The sequence below is a fragment of the Lolium rigidum genome, chromosome 1 (genome assembly GCF_022539505.1).
Source record: "Lolium rigidum isolate FL_2022 chromosome 1, APGP_CSIRO_Lrig_0.1, whole genome shotgun sequence".
Classification (NCBI taxonomy): Eukaryota; Viridiplantae; Streptophyta; class Magnoliopsida; order Poales; family Poaceae; genus Lolium; species Lolium rigidum.
Genome location: NC_061508.1, coordinates 6,691,973 through 6,708,246, shown reverse-complemented (window position 1 = coordinate 6,708,246; position 16,274 = coordinate 6,691,973). Strand labels below are relative to the sequence as shown.

At 42.4% G+C, this 16,274-nt stretch overlaps 1 non-coding gene across 1 annotated transcript; it reads left to right on the top strand.

Annotated features, from left to right (window-relative positions):
- Positions 1 to 3,331: 3,331 nt before the first annotated feature.
- TRNAP-UGG lies at positions 3,332 to 3,403 on the top strand. Its single transcript has one exon. It is a non-coding gene; the product is annotated as a tRNA-Pro (tRNA).
- Positions 3,404 to 16,274: the final 12,871 nt, after the last annotated feature.

Here is a 16,274-nt window from a genome sequence, read left to right as displayed (position 1 = left end):
GCAAGCATCTCGTCATCGCTTTCCATGTCTGAAGCAAAATCAATGGTTAAAATTACGCCGCGGCAGACGATACAACGAACATCGACCAATCGCGCGTACCTAGCAAGTCGTCGAGCACCTTGTGTGCGCGGAGGTGGGGCGGATTTGACGCCGCGTTTTGGGACGCGCTGGCGAAGCGGCGGCGGCGGCGGAACGACTGGCGAGAGTGCCAGCCGCGATGATGGTGATGTCTCTCAGAAGAGATCAAACGCCGAAATTGCCGGCAAATCCAGCGACGGCGGAGGGGTGGGAGGCACGGGAGGGAAGGAGCGATGAGAAAAAAAGGCACGAACCAACGGTTTATGGAAATAGTCGTGGACATGTGTGAGCCCGCCTTGCTTTTCGTTGTGTCTGGCGTGCCTGGAGCATCCCCTGTGGGGCGGGGACGGACTCGAGGCGCCGGACACCGTATCGGGGCGCGCCGGGGACAAAAATAGGGTTTGTGGAACGCGGCTGGGAATATTTTTTTGTCCGGCGCGCCCCAAATCCCTTTAGGAACGGTTTGGGCGTCGCGAGTGGAGATGCTCTTAGTTGTCTGGCTCATGCTTTTGCTGTTTGCATGTAATCCGCTGAAGGAGTGTTTGGTTGTCTTTACCTTGGTAGGATAGTGGCCTTTATCTTTCCTTTGGTGTTGTAAAGTTTAAACCTCTAAGTCCTCTTGAACGCTAGCTAGCAGTAGGTGGCGCCCCTCCCCTGCTTTTTGTTTTGTTTTGTTTTGTGTTCTTGCTCGTGAGCGCTAACGATGTATTTCGTTATCTAATGATAATGCGATCCAATGGGATCGCTTGGAAAAAAAAGAAGGTCATTTATGCACGTATTATTGTTTTCTTGCATTGTACATTAGCTATTTTTCTTGGTATTATTAGAATAATTTATTTTGCAGAACTGTGAGGTTTAGATACATTGTGATCCTTAACGTTGGCGAACTAAGAAAAATGGAAAGAGAGGGATTCGAACCCTCGGTAAACAAAAGTCTACATAGCACTTCGATCAAAATTATAAGAAATCCTATCGAAGCTACAAGTGCAGAATTTGTACCCTTCCAATTTAGATTTGTTCTACTATGTAAATAAATTGCAAATATGGTCCAAGTTTTTGTGTTATAAATTCTTTGGGTTAACTTGCTATTTTCATGAGAAATAAAATTGACAAGTCGAGGTTGGAGATTATCTTCTTCTTGCAAGAGATCTTGCGGCAAAATGTTGCTATGGAAATGGAAAATAAATGTAGCCCCAGTTCCTTAGGAAATGGTAAGATTTTTGACGCATGAAGAAGGGGCGACCCATAGCATCTTGACTTGGTTCTGCTTCCCTTTTTTTAAGAATACCGAGTCGGGTTCTTCTCCTGCCAGTATCGAATAGAACATGCTCAACAAGAGATCTTCTTCACAGAAACCCTGGAATCAGAAAAGGGCAATCCTGAGCCAAATCCGTGTTTAAGAAAATATAAAATTTCTAAGATTTCCGATCCTAACGGGAAAAGAAAGGGAATAGATACCCAATACGATTTTTTGGGGGGCGCTTTTTTGTTTTGTTTCCATGGATCTCTCCGACCTTGAAAGAAGATCAATAGAAATTTATCAAAGGATCTATCTACAGAAAGATCTAGATCCCTGTCATCATCTACCTCTATATCTAGATATGGAAGAACCCTCGAGGATTAGGAAAGTCCTATCGATTGCTACTTTCTCCAGACCGCCGGGAAAAGCATGAAAAAAAGGCTCTCACAAGATCTTCTTCAGTCTTACTCAGAAGGTCCAATAGCGAATGTATATTGGCCCTTTTGAGACAATTATACGTTCTAGAAGGCAATTCTATTTGATCAGTAAAAATACAATTCAATACAATTCCTTTTTTTTTGTAGTTTTAGATCAGGTAATCTTTTTTGAAAAGTAAAAAGGGGTGGAGTAAACCTCTTTTTATTTTCTTCAAAACTAGTGCCCTCTTCTTCCGCATGGCGAACGACGGGAATTGAACCCGCGCATGGTGGATTCACAATCCACTGCCCCGATCCAATTGTGATCTTATCCGCATATGTTCGGTAAAACAACAATCCACTATACCCCTCATCTTCTAATTCCTTCCATTCGACCAAGGAATTCTTTTTTTTTGAAGTAATTCGACCAAGGAATTCTCTATAATGGTTGTTCTGCTTCGAGTGATCTTCTTTGGCAAGAAATACATGTTGGTATTCTAGAACTGTCTATGCAGAATGAAGTTACTTTAGATACTATTTGATGTATGGACATGATATTTGGAGTCTTGACTCAGTGGACTATTATTCTTATTGTGAATTTAACAGTCTTCTTGGAAAGGGTGAAGAAACATGTCATAAGTGGCATATTCATATTTGCACTACTGTCCTTTTCAAATAGTCTAGTTTGTTCATTTGGTACAGTTTACGGCTAGTACGAATAATGGGACCTAGAAAACCAAACCAGCTCAGTCATCTCATTTCACCCTCGTAGAGATGATACTAATTATCCGATACAATATGTGAACGGAATTCAGGTTGTATCCCACAGTAGTACATCAAAGCTTAATTAGTTTCTGCACATCTTTTTGCGAAAGTAGTTTCTGCACATTATACTATCTTCAGGATTTATCTTGTTGATCTTGTTATTGTTTTTTTTGGGTTTGTTTTGCAAAGCTCTTAGAATTGAGGCTATTGATTTTCTGTCTAACTGCCTTACTGTGTTATGCTAATTCAGCCACCGATGAGTTGCGACACCCCAGACGTCGAAACAGCATAGAGAAAGATCAGAGCGGATCTTGACAGTTCGCCTCTTCAGAAGCTTCGCCTCCTCGGACATGACACCAACAGAAGTGGGCGCCTACTATTTCATATAGATGGATATAGGTTCAGAACACTTAGCAGCTAGCGTGTTTCCTCTGCCAGCTGACTTAATCTACTCTCCTGTCAGGAGGATCCAGGCTGTTTTGGCCTCGTGACACTAAGATTTAGAACTTCTGAAAGCGTTTGGTGCAATGGCTGAACATTTTTGTAGTGGGACTTGTTGTAATTGCTGCTGCGTTGATGTTCTGGCCTCCATCTATGTGATGTGGTTGCTAGCTTCCTGGATGAAGCATTTCATTGCAGGGGTTCTTGCAGCGATTTGATGATTATGTACTACCTATGAATGAATTATGTGCGGCGTCTACCAGTGCGTAGATTATTGAGTTCCCAACTACTGTGTTGAGTTTTGGCCAAGGAGCAGGAAAGAATTTGTTATGCATGCCATTTTAATTGAAACTTTGTTTATATAGGGAAGACAGCAAACTGTACCAAACGAGGGCGTTTGGTCTAGTGGTATGATTCTCGCTTTGGGTGCGAGAGGTCGCGAGTTCGATTCTCGCAACGCCCCTTTCATTTTGTTATTTTTGTTATATAAAATCACAAAACTTGAATTACTAATACTGGAAGAACGCAAGAAAAACATGCAGTAACTTACCAAAGATAACCATTTTGGAGTACTTGCAAATAATTTTAATCTCTTACCTTGCTGTGATAAAGTTGAGTCATCCTCTACTTCAACCAGAAACAAAAGAGATGACTTACGGTACTATACAGGAAGAACACCTTTCATTTTGTTAGTTTTGTTATATAAAATCACAAAACTTGAATTACTAATACTGGAAGAACATAAGAAAAACATACAGTAACTTACCAAAGATAACCATTTTGGAGTACTTGCAAATAATTTTAATCTCTTACCTTGCTGTGATAAAGTTGAGTCATCCTCTACTTCAACCAGAAACAAAAGAGATGACTTACGGTACTATACAGGAAGAACACAAGAAAAACAGAACTTACTAAAGGTCACTGCTGAATTCCCGTGTTTCAAACAAGACTCGGAGTTGCACATATTCTATCTCTTGTATGTTCATCGCTGAATGCTAATGAGCTGGTGGTATATGTTTTGTACAATGTTTGCTACACGCGGTGGCATCCTTCGCCTTGTTGATGAGGACGGCTTGCGGCTTGGTCGATTGCCTGGTAACAAAGATCCCTTCTCCTCTTCCGGCGCTCCTGTCTGCTTCCAGTGCCACCAAGATTTCTCTGGATGCTTATGTCGCTATTATCGATCAAGTATGGTGAATCCCCCGCGTCTACCGGCGGAACAGCTATTGTTGGGATTGAAGTCCTTTCCAAACCTGGCGCGCCTGAGCCCGAAAGTCAAAGGAAACCTCCAGAGTCGATGAAGAAGTGAACACCGCCGAACGTTGTGTCCATGTCGCCGCGTAACCCCGAAGGAATTGGATGCGATGCATCGTTGCGTGGAGTAAACTCGAAGGATCCGCAATGGACCGGGTACCTTGAGCCTGAAAGCGTAGGTGACGATGGTGTCGGTGAGGTCAACAAGAACGCAGTCGATGTGACTGGAGCAGCCGATGACATGCCTTGTGCCGACATATTTCCCAAAGACAGCGTCAATTGTCGGGGGTGCTCCCCGACAATGCCCAACATGAGGGGCTTAGGGTTGATGGAATCCTGCAGGCTAGCATGAGACATCGATAACCACACAAATGGAGAGAGATATCGATAACCAAACAAACAGGGAGAGCTATTTACCCAGGTTCGGGATCCTCGATGAGGTAAAACCCTTACTTCCTGCTTGTCTGATCTTGATTATCGAAAGTATATTGGGTTACAATGGGTTAGTCGATGGGCTATGGTGGTCTCACCGAGAGGCAAGGGCTCTATGTTCTGGTTTTTGATCTTGCGGTGGTTCTACGTGTGTAAGTTATGTTCCGGCAGATCCTCTCCTGGCCTTTATATAACAAGCCAGGTCCCAAGAGATCTGTCCGGACTCGACTATGGTACAAAGAGGTATAGTCTAACCTTTCCTTGTATCGCATCTTCTTCCCTTGTTCATCAAAAATCTTCCTTCGGATGAGTCTCCTTTTCCAACATCGACGCATGGGCCCACCTCGGATGTTAGGCAACCTTCATGGGCCCCAGTTGGGCCGGTGGAGGTAGCCTAATGTTGGTTACCCCAAGGGTAATGCCCACATCACCGTGGCTCCGACGAATGTTCTCGTTCGGTGGGACGCGTTTCCTACACAATTGCAAGAGGAACATCCTGATTTTGAGATGGACATTGACATGCCAAATCACCCCATAATCCTTGCTTGGAATGACCGAGCATAGCTTGCGGTATAGGGAGCGCACCCAGAACCCCCTTAGAGGTTCTAGGCCCAAGAGACCGGTCTATCAGCGAGTTGGTTGCCATTAGTATATGTTGGGAGGTTATTCCACTCGACGCGCTTAACCAGACCGAACTAGCTCCCGTCAGAATGGAATGTTTCAACCATCCCATGTTTTAGCCTGCACCATGGGATCATCCGACTCCACAGCCAAAGCAAAAAAGGATGGGGAAATTTGTCTTTCGGAGGCCCGAGCCCCTGCCACTAGTCTAGCCAAAACTTGGTGAAAGTATCGTTCCGCTATGAATGTCCCCCCATGCAGAACATATGTTTTACTCTCTAAATGGTGTTCCAGAATTGGGATCCATGCCGATGGTTGTCCACCAGAAGGCCCTTATACCAGAGGTACTCGTCCTAATGATGCCGGCCCATATACCCTATGCTCAGGAGTAAAGTTTCCAAGTCCACTTGTCCATTAAGCAAGTGTTCATATGATTTGTGTCAATGATTCCTAGTCCCCCCTAGGCTCCAGGTTTGCACATTGACCACCACCTTACCTAATGAAATTTACGCTTAGCCCCATTGGCCTCCTAGTAGAAGCGGGGCCAGGGTTTGTCTACAATCTGGTGGACACCATCCCCTAGCATGCAAACTCCCATCAAATGAAGGGGCAGGCTGGCTAGGCATGCATTCATAAGCGTGAGTCTTGCCCCCGAGTACAAGCCATTTCCCATCCAGGGGTCTGCCCGTTTAGCCACCTTGTGTGTCACCGGACCCCAATCCAAAGCAGACGGCCAAAACATTTCTTTAAACACCTATCAAATAACAACCTTGCAGAAAGTACTTAGGTTGAACAAACTGGGCACAAAGTCTGTGTCTAACCTCAAGCTTATCATGAAGCACCAGTTGATCAAAGAGTTGTATATATCTGAAATCCCATCCGACCATGAGACTTGGGCATGATCATCTTATCCGTGGGTATTCGATGCCCACAAGTATAGGGGATCGCTGAAATCTTTAATGGGAAATATTACCCAAATTTACAGTTCGACTCAATGGGAACACACGAATACCAATAGACTAGCAATTGAGACGTCACTCTCAACCACAATTGTATATCAGTAAACTCACAAAGCAAGTGGTGATTTATAGCAGTTAACTCAAATAGTAAAAAAACAAATAGTAAACAGTAGCAGTAGATTTCCATGTTTCACTGGAAATAATATTATGTAACTTTCAGTGGCTAAAATCGTAGGCATGGGTAGTAGTAGGGTGTTGTATGAATGATATTGACCATATAATTTAATTCAACTAACATAGCATTCATCTCTAATTCAGTTGTCTGTAGGTGTGTGCTCCAAACATAGTTATGCATACTAACAAAGAGAATTTGCATAACATGTTTTATCCTGCTTTCCCATTTTACCGGGGCCAACTTGGAACTACAAAAAATTAAGTTCTATCCATTCGAATAGAACAGAACAAAGCATTAAGATTCACGAACACACAATATTCTCGAACTATCACATATTCCCCTTGTTTTCCCCTATCTGTCACCTTAGGGATTCGTAGGGTCAAAATAATAATAAGCAATAAACCTTGCAAATAGATATCAACCTCATATATATGATAAATTCATATAGGTTCAGTACTGAAATCATGTCACTCGGGCCCTAGTAACAAGCATTAAACTTAGCAAAGGTGTACCACTCATACACGAATATCTTCAAGACAAACACCTCAAATCTCAATACATATGGATGATTACATGATCAATCTCATCCAAACCCCGCCCACCTGTTAAGCCTACAGAGAACTACTCATACATGGTGATGGAGAGTGAGTCCATGGTGGTTGGTGATGACGTTGGTGGCGGTGATGATGAAGAAGGTCTCGAAATACTGGCTTTTTGCAAGTAGATTTGAAATTCTGCACTAAGACCCTCTCGAAAGTTTCCCAACCATCTATCGACTCCTTCGGAAATTTCCTCATCCATGAGCGTGCAGCTCCGCTAAGGTACGCTTGAATGTTTTGAATCGCCGTTGCTTTTGTGCCTCCCATTAGTTTTACTGTTTCCACGTAATCGACCAACAAATCCTCTGGGTCCTGGAGCCCATCGAATTTTTTGTAATTATCGGGTAGCTTGAAACTAGAGGGTGCTCGAGTCAACCCTACGCGTAAAGCAAGGGAGCCCGCAATATTCTTCCTCACTTTCTTCGATTGTCTGGAGATGTTCTCGACCTCTTTCTTCTCGTGCTCTATCGACTCGTGCTTGTACTATATTGTTTCTCGCTTTGTCTTCTCTATGATTGTTTCGGGTTGTCGCTGCTGTCTACCGTGGGCTGCGTTGCCGATGTGGTGACCTTAATCTGCGGTTCGCCACTGGCCTTGCACTATTACGACGTGGAGATCTTGCGGGTTCCGGGGCAGCATCCCTGTCCCTATGACACCGATACCTGCCATAGCAGTTTCATACAAAGACACTCGAGGGTCGCCAGGAGGTGGCCTGGTCGCCGTGTGTCGCCATGTAAGCTGCTTCGGGCGTCTTGGGTGTTATGTGCCCTCTCGAATCTATGGATATGAAAGACATGTCGAGATTTTGCACCAGATGCTCTTCTCGTGCGGCTTCGGGTATTCCTGCCATCCGAGACCTGACTCTTCCTCCGGGTGCTCTGTTGTTATTTGCCGAATTCCCCGACTGTGCGCTAAGATTTGCTCTACGTTCGCTAGATGTGTGCGCCGCGCACTTTGTTTGATCTAACTTCTCATGCATCTTTTCTAACTCACGCCTCGTGCGATTTAATTAGTTTATACTGATACGCTGTTAGCTCTTCCCCTGATGCTTGCGATGTCATTGGTTCTCCGTTTAGATCCCTTGTAGCTCTGTCCCATGTAGTTTGAGACAGTTGCACCTGCTCTCTTGGCTGAGCTCGAGCATACTTGTTTCCCGTTCCTCTAGTAAGATCTGCGGGATCGACCAATGGATTACCCAATGGATCGAAAGCCTCAGAATGCTCATCTTCTTGTACCTCGCGACCCGATGCTGTGAGAACGCATATATAATGATATATCAACTCTATGCTATCTCCAAGCTTAGGATCCTGAATCCTCGGGTTCCTTCGTGGTACTGGGCTTGACACCCTCATGTTGTGCAAAGGATAGGTGACACCATCATATAGATTGGCGAAGACCTCCTCGCTCTCACTAGAAACATCACTATTGGTGAAGTCAAAATGGGTGAAGCTGTCGGAGACGTTCCTCCAACATAGGTTGGCATCAGCAGCCGACCCGAAGGTTAACCCGCCGAATTGGTTGGCGACCTTGCCGCTGTCAGCGGGCTTGGTGATGCGTGGTGGCGAGACCTCCTCGTCGCCTGACTCAACGGATGACGCTGATGATCTCGAGTAATCAGGCTCGGCCGCCAACGGTCCCGAAAAAATCGGTGCCGAAAAACGGTGCGATCCCTCTTTCCCGACGAGGAAACGGAAGCTTCCGAACATCATCTTCATTGCTTCTTCCAAGTTACCATATGCATGCAAACGGGCAGGAACAAAATCGACAAGGCCAGATTGGATCTATTTACTGATGTCTACGGGTGCTTCTATTCTTGTAGACAGTGTTGGGCCTCCAAGAGCAGAGGTTTGTAGAACAGCAGCAAGTTTCCCTTAAGTGGATCACCCAAGGTTTATCGAACTCAGGGAGGAAGAGGTCAAAGATATCCCTCTCATGCAACCCCGCAACCACAAAGCAAGAAGTCTCTTGTGTCCCCAACACACCTAATAGGTGCACTAGTTCGGCGAAGAGATAGTGAAATACAGGTGGTATGAATAAATATAAGCAGTAGTAACGGCACCGTAAAAGTGCTTGCCGGCGTGTAGTTGATGGTGGTAATATTGCGGACAATACAGATGCAAGAGAACAAGAAACAAGCAGCGATAGCGTATTTAGGAACAAGGCCTAGGGATCATACTTTCACTAGTGGACACTCTCAACTTTGATCACATAACAGAATAAATAGATAAATGCTAGACTCTACACTCTCTTGTTGGATGATGAACACCACTAACTCGTGTAGGATTACACGAACCCTCAATGCCGGAGTTAACAAGCTCCACAATATTCGATGTTCATGTTTAAATAACCTTAGAGTGCACGACATGATCAACACGACTAAACCAAGTACTAACATAGCATGCACACTCGTCACCTTCACACTATGTAGGAGGAATAGATCACATCAATACCATCATAGCAATAGTTAACTTCATAATCTACAAGAGATCATAATCATAGCCTACGCCAAGTACTAACACGGATGCACACACCGTCACCATTACACCGTGCGGGAGGAATAAAACTACTTTAATAACATCACTAGAGTAGCACATAGATAAATTGTGATACAAAACACATTGCAATCATAAAGAGATATAAATAAGCACTTCACTATGACATTCATAACAGTGAATAAGTATTCTGTGAAATATAGCCTAAGAGACCCACACGGTGCACACACTGTCACCTTTACACACGTGGGACGAGGAGTCTCCGGGAGATCACATAAATAAAACCCACTTGACTAGCATAATGACATCTAGATTACAAGCATCATCATATAAATCTCAATCATGTAAGGCAGCTCATGAGATTATTGTATTGAAGTACATATGAGAGAGATGAACCACATAGCTACCGGTACAGCCCCGAGCCTCGATGAATCATGGCTTTAGTTAGCGGCCCAATGTTCTTCTCTAACAATATGCATGCTCCAACCATTAAGGTGGTAGATCTCTCTTACTTCAGACAAGACGGACATGCATAGCAACTCACATGATATTCAACAAAGAATAGTTGATGGCGTCCCCAGAAACATGGTTATCGCACAACAAGCAACTAATAAGAGATAAAGTGCATAAGTACATATTCAATACCACAATAGTTTTTAAGCTATTTGTCCCATGAGCTATATATTGTAAAGGCGAATGATGGAATTTTAAAGGTAGCACTCAAGCAATTTACTTTAGAATGGCGGAGAAATACTATGTAGTAGGTAGGTATGGTGGACACAAATGGCATAGTGGTTGGCTCAAGGATTTTGGATGCATGAGAAGTATTCCCTCTCGATACAAGGTTTAGGCTAGCAAGGTTTATTTGAAACAAACACAAGGATGAATGGTGCAGCAAAACTCACATAAAAGACATATTGTAAACATTATAAGACTCTACACCGTCTTCCTTGTTGTTCAAAACTCAATACTAGAAATTATCTAGACTTTAGAGAGACCAAATATGCAAACCAAATTTTAGCAAGCTCTTTGTATTTCTTCATTAATGGGTGCAAAGTATATGATGCAAGAGCTTAAACATGAGCACAACAATTGCCAAGTATCAAATTATTCAAGACATTCTACCAATTACTACATGTAGCATTTCCTGTTTCCAACCATATAACAATTAACGAAGCAGTTTCAACCTTCGCCATGAATTAAAAGCTAAGAACACATGTGTTCATATGAACCAGCGGAGCGTGTCTCTCTCCCACACAAGCATTTATTCAAACAAAAACAAAAACAAAAGCACACGTACGCTCCAAGTAAAGTAAATAAGATGTGACGGAATAAAAATATAGTTTCAGGGGAGGAACCTGATAATGTTGTCGATGAAGAAGGGGATGCCTTGGGCATCCCCAAGCTTAGATGCTTGAGTCTTCTTGAAATATGCAGGGATGAACAACCGGGGCATCCCCAAGCTTAGACTCTTCACTCTTCTTGATCATAGTATATCATCCTCCTCTCTTGACCCTTGAAAACTTCCTCCACACCAAACTCGAAACAACTCATTAGAGGGTTAGTGCACAATAAAAATTAACATGTTCAGAGGTGACACAATCATTCTTAACACTTCCGGACATTGCATAAAGCTACTGGACATTAATGGATCAAAGAAATTCATCCAACATAGCAAAAGAGGCAATGCGAAATAAAAGGCAGAATCTGTCAAAACAGAACAGTCCGTAAAGATGGATTTTATTGAGGCACCAGACATGCTCAAATGAAAATTCCCAAATTGAATGAAAGTTGCGTACATATCTGAGGATCACGCACGTAAATTGGCATAATTTTCTGAGCTACCTACAGAGAGGCAGGTCGAAATTCGTGACAGCAAAGAAATCGTTTCTGCGCAGTAATCCAAATCTAGTATTCACTTTACCATCAAAGACTTTACTTGGCACAACAATGCAATAAAATAAGATAAGGAGAGGTTGCTACAGTAGTAAACAACTTCCAAGACACAAATATAAAACAAAGTACTGTAGTAAAATAAACACATGGGTTATCTCCCAAGAAGTTCTTTCTTTATAGCCATTAAGATGGGCTCAAGCAGCTTTAATGATGCACTCGCAAGAAATAGTATTTGAAGCAAAAGAGAGCATCAAGAGGCAAATTCAAAACAAATTTAAGTCTAACATGCTTCCTATGCATAGGAATCTTGTAAATAAATAAATTCAAGAAGCATAATGTAACAAGCATAGAAAGATAAAACAAGTGCAGCTTCAAGATTTTCAGCATATAGAGAGGTGTTTTAGTAACATGAAAACTTCTACAACCATATTTTCCTCTCTCATAATAAATTTCAGTAGCATCATGAGCAAACTCAACAATATAACTATCACATAAAGCATTCTTATCATGAGTCTCATGCATAAAATTATTACTCTCCACATAAGCATAATCAATTTTATTAGTTGTAGTGGGAGCAAATTCAACAAAGTAGCTATCATCAAATATAGGAGGCATATTGTAATCATAATCAAATTTATCCTCCATAACAAAGTGGTACTAAAAGACTACTATCATTATAATCATCATAAATAGGAGGCAAAGTATCATCAAAGTAAATTTTCTCCTCAATGCTTGGGGGACTAAAAAGATCATGAAAACCAGCTTCCCCAAGCTTAGAACTTTCTATATCATTATCAACAATGGTGTTCAAAGCGTTCATACTAATATTACTACCAACATGCAAATAAGGTTCCATAGGTTTTATAATTTTCGCATCAAACCATCCATGTCTTAAATCAGGAAATAGAATAAGAAGCTCATTGTTGTCCATTATGCCAAACTAGTGTAAACAAGAAACAAAAAGATGCAATTGCAGGATCTAAAGGAAATAGCTTCGAGCACACACACAACGGCAACAGAAAAGTACTTTACCTGAGAACGGAGTAAGAGTGCCTTTTACCTTTCCTCCCGGCAACGGCGCCGTGAAAAGTGCTTGATGTCTACGGGTGCTTCTATTCTTGTAGACAGTGTTGGGCCTCCAAGAGCAGAGGTTTGTAGAACAGCGAGCAAGTTTCCCTTAAGTGGATCACCCAAGGTTTATCGAACTCGGGGAGGAAGAGGTCAAAGATATCCCTCTCATGCAACCCCGCAACCACAAAGCAAGAAGTCTCTTGTGTCCCCAACACACCTAATAGGTACACTAGTTCGGCGAAGAGATAGTGAAATACAGGTGGTATGAATAAATATAAGCGGTGAGTAACGGCACCGGAAAAGTGCTTGCTGGCGGGTAGTTGATGGTGGTAATATTGCGGACAATACGGATGCGATAGAACGAGTAAACAAGCAGCGATAGCGATATTTAGGAACAAGGCCTAGGGATCATACTTTCACTAGTGGACACTCTCAACTTTGATCACATAACAGAATAAATAGATAAATGCTAGACTCTACACTCTCTTGTTGGATGATGAACACCACTAACGTGTAGGATTACACGAACCCTCAATGCCGGAGTTAACAAGCTCCACAATATTCGATGTTCATGTTTAAATAACCTTAGAGTGCACGACGGATCAACACGACTAAACCAAGTACTAACATAGCATGCACACTGTCACCTTCACACTATGTAGGAGGAATAGATCACATCAATACCATCATAGCAATAGTTAACTTCATAATCTACAAGAGATCATAATCATAGCCTACGCCAAGTACTAACACGGATGCACACACTCGTCACCATTACACCGTGCTGGAGGAATAAAACTACTTTAATAACATCACTAGAGTAGCACATAGATAAATTGTGATACAAAATACATTGCAATCATAAAGAGATATAAATAAGCACTTCACTATGCCATTCATAACAGTGAATAAGTATTCTGTGAAATATAGCCTAAGAGACCCACACGGTGCACACACTGTCACCTTTACACACGTGGGACGAGGAGTCTCCGGAGATCACATAAATAAAACCCACTTGACTAGCATAATGACATCTAGATTACAAGCATCATCATATAAATCTCAATCATGTAAGGCAGCTCATGAGATTATTGTATTGAAGTACATATGAGAGAGATGAACCACATAGCTACCGGTACAGCCCCGAGCCTCGATGGAGAACTACTCCCTCCTTATGGGAGACGAGCAGCGTTGATGGAGATGGCGGTGGTGTCGATGGAGGAGCCTTCCGGGGGCACTTCCCGTCCCGACGGCGTGCCGGAACGGAGACTCTGTCCCCCGGATCTTGGCTTCGCGATGGCGGCGGCTCCGGAAGGTTTCTCGTACCGTGGCTTTTTCGTATCGAGGTTTTAGGTCCGGGGGCTTTATATAGGCGAAGAGGCGGCGTCGAGAAGGTCGAAGGGGCGCCGACACTATAGGGGGCGCGGCCCCCTTGGCCGCGCCGGCCTAGGGTTTGGTGGGCCTGTGCCCCCTCTCGGCGGTTCTCGTGTGTTCCGGATGCTTCCGGGCAAAATAGGAACCTGGGCGTTGATTTCGTCCAATTCCGAGAATATTTCGTTACTAGGATTTCTGAAACCAAAAACAGCGAAAACGACAACGGCACTTCGGCATCTTGTTAATAGGTTAGTTCCGGAAAATGCACGAATATGACATAAAGTGTGCATAAAACATGTAGATATCATCAATAATGTGGCATGGAACATAAGAAATTATCGATACGTCGGAGACGTATCAGCATCCCCAAGCTTAGTTTCTGCTCGTCCCGAGCAGGTAAACGATAAACAAAGATAATTTCTGGAGTGACATGCCATCATAAACTTGATCATATTGTAAACATATGTAATGAATGCAGCGATCAAAACAATGGTAATGACATGGGTAAACAAGTGAATCATAAAGAAAAGACTTTTCATGAATAGCACTTCAAGACAAGCATCAATAAGTCTTGCGTAAGAGTTAACTCATAAAGCAATAAATCAAAGTAAAGGTATTGAAGCAACACAAAGGAAGATTAAGTTTCAGCGGTTGCTTTCAACTTGTAACATGTATATCTCATGGATAATTGTCAACATAGAGTAATATAACAAGTGCAATATGCAAGTATGTAGGAATCAATGCACAGTTCACACAAGTGTTTGCTTCTTGAGGTGGAGAGAAATAGGTGAACTGACTCAACATAAAAGTAAAAAGAATGGTCCTTCAAAGAGGAAAGCATCGATTGCTATATTTGTGCTAGAGTTTTTATTTTGAAAACATGAAACAATTTTGTCAACGGTAGTAATAAAGCATATGAGTTATGTACATTATATCTTACAAGTTGCAAGCCTCATGCATAGTATACTAATAGTGCCCGCACCTTGTTCTAATTAGCTTGGACTACCGGATCATTGCAATACACATGTTTTAACCAAGTGTCACAAAGGGGTACCTCCATGCCGCCTGTACAAAGGTCTAAGGAGAAAGCTCGCATTTTGGATTTCTCGCTTTTGATTATTCTCAACTTAGACATCCATACCGGGACAACATGGACAACAGATAATGGACTCCTCTTTAATGCATAAGCATGTGGCAACAATTATTATTCTCATATGAGTTTGAGGATATGTGTCCAAAACTGAAACTTCCACCATGAATCATGGCTTTAGTTAGCGGCCCAATGTTCTTCTCTAACAATATGCATGCTCCAATCATTAAGGTGGTAGATCTCTCTTACTTCAGACAAGACGGACATGCATATCAACTCACATGATATTCAACAAAGAATAGTTGATGGCGTCCCCAGAAACATGGTTATCGCACAACAAGCAACTTAATAAGAGATAAAGTGCATAAGTACATATTCAATACCACAATAGTTTTTAAGCTATTTGTCCCATGAGCTATATATTGTAAAGGCGAATGATGGAATTTTAAAGGTAGCACTCAAGCAATTTACTTTGGAATGGCGGAGAAATACCATGTAGTAGGTAGGTATGGTGGACACAAATGGCATAGTGGTTGGCTCAAGGATTTTGGATGCATGAGAAGTATTCCCTCTCGATACAAGGTTTAGGCTAGCAAGGTTTATTTGAAACAAACACAAGGATGAACGGTGCAGCAAAACTCACATAAAAGACATATTGTAAACATTATAAGACTCTACACCGTCTTCCTTGTTGTTCAAAACTCAATACTAGAAATTATCTAGACTTTAGAGAGACCAAATATGCAAACCAAATTTTAGCAAGCTCTTTGTATTTCTTCATTAATGGGTGCAAAGTATATGATGCAAGAGCTTAAACATGAGCACAACAATTGCCAAGTATCAAATTATTCAAGACATTCTACCAATTACTACATGTAGCATTTCCCGTTTCCAACCATATAACAATTAACGAAGCAGTTTCAACCTTCGCCATGAATTAAAAGCTAAGAACACATGTGTTCATATGAACCTGCGGAGCGTGTCTCTCTCCCACACAAGCATTTATTCAAACAAAAACAAAAACAAAAGCACACAGACGCTCCAAGTAAAGTAAATAAGATGTGACGGAATAAAAATATAGTTTCAGGGGAGGAACCTGATAATGTTGTCGATGAAGAAGGGGATGCCTTGGGCATCCCCAAGCTTAGATGCTTGAGTCTTCTTGAAATATGCAGGGATGAACCACCGGGGCATCCCCAAGCTTAGACTCTTCACTCTTCTTGATCATAGTATATCATCCTCCTCTCTTGACCCTTGAAAACTTCCTCCACACCAAACTCGAAACAACTCATTAGAGGGTTAGTGCACAATAAAAATTAACATGTTCAGAGGTGACACAATCATTCTTAACACTTCTGGACATTGCATAAA